The sequence below is a fragment of the Limulus polyphemus genome, unplaced genomic scaffold (assembly GCF_000517525.1).
Source record: "Limulus polyphemus unplaced genomic scaffold, Limulus_polyphemus-2.1.2 Scaffold5919, whole genome shotgun sequence".
Classification (NCBI taxonomy): Eukaryota; Metazoa; Arthropoda; class Merostomata; order Xiphosura; family Limulidae; genus Limulus; species Limulus polyphemus.
In genome coordinates, this window is record NW_013671529.1 from 34558 (window position 1) to 36327 (window position 1770).

The following is a 1770-nucleotide window of genomic DNA, read 5'->3' on the forward strand; positions in this document are numbered from 1 at the left end:
TAAAATGGCAAGCACACATAGTTTCTACATGACAGGAAAACTGGATGTCCAAAGGTGCAACTTTGTCATATATTCTGTATCTCAGCAAACACTTGTGAGTATCAGGGTGCTGGATCACAAAGGAGTACCAGAAGCTGTACAGAAGCTCTCTGGTGTGACAGGATATTATGCAAGGTTGTGGGCACCAGTGTGGGTAACTATTGAGCTCATGGGCACGAAGAACAGACAGAAAGTATACTTGGCTGACATTGAAGACCAATGCATATTAGGATTGGACTATTTACTACCGAGGAAGTGTGTAGCTAACTTCGATAAAATGACGATTGGAAACAACAAAGGCCAAATTCCAGTAAGTGTTGCTGCATCTGTTGATTTGCATGTCACAGTACACAGTACACTGTGATTTGCAGCACATGTTATGCTAAAAGGGGACCCAAGCATAAGGGACGTGCTCCAATGAAGTTATATCAAGTTGGTGCACCAATGGAAAGAGTAGCCATCGACATTGCCGGTCCTTTGCCGCAAACCTGTGCAGGAAACAGGTACATTTGTGTGGTGATGGATTATTTCACCAAGTGGCCTGAGGCATATGCAATACCAAATCAGGAAGCTACAACTGTAGCTTCGGCTATTAGTGATTTCTTCTTCAGATTTGGTATGCCATATGAACTGCATTCAGATCAAGGCCGTAACTTTGAATCAGCTGTCTTCCATGAATGCTGCAAGTTGTTTGGCATATGAAAGACCAGGACAACACCACTTCACCCACAGCCTGATGGGATGGTAGAAAAGTACAACTGGACACTGGGACAGGAATTGTCAAAGTTTTGTAATAGTTGCCAAGATGACTGGGATGTCCTACTCCCTCCAATGTTGATGGCCTATAGGACAGCAGAGCATGAAGCCACTGGATACACTCCAGCAAAGTTGATGTTTGGTCGGAAACTTCGGTTGCTAGTGGATCTGTTAACAGGACGCCCACCTTATGAAGAGTTGCCTGAGAATGTGTCAGAGTTTGTGAAAGTGTTATCGGAAAGGATGGATGATATTCACCATCAAGTGCGTTCAAACTTGAAAACGTCTGCTGATTCGATGAAGTTAACTTATGATAAGAGATCTACTGAAGTCAGCTTTGTACCAGGAGACAAGGTATGGTTGTATAATCCCAGGAAGACCAAAGGGAAGTCTCCAGAACAAATGACAACAGAACAAATGACGCTGCTGAACACGTGCCACCTGAAGAAGCCACCATCGAAGAAGAAACTCTACCCGGTTTTGAGAAGGGAAACAGTTACTAAATAAAGTTACTACCACTGATGTGAAGCAGAAGCCAGTACAGAAGAAGATACGTCCCATAAAATTAAGAGACTTTGTTGAATTTTAATTTTGTGTTTGTAAATTCTGTCCATTTAATTAAGTTATTGTTAATTATCTATTGGTTTAATGTAAGTGGCTATTGTTCGGGACAAACAATACTAAGGAAGGGGCAGTGTTATGACAGCGGTAGTCACGTGACTCTGGTAACACGTCATGATATTCTCGAAGGATCGGGGAACATCATGAATAATCGAGTATTTGCTAGGCGCCTTCTATTCTTGTATATAAGTGCGCCAGTTAAAGCGAAATTAATTAATCGGAATTGAACTGCAGACAGGCAGAGATAGAGATGGACAAATGAGTCAAGCGTGGTAGTGACCGTAAGTAAGTGCATGAATCATTGTGAATTATAGCGTGTGTTTAAAGTGACTAGTTTTATTTAAGAAATGACCT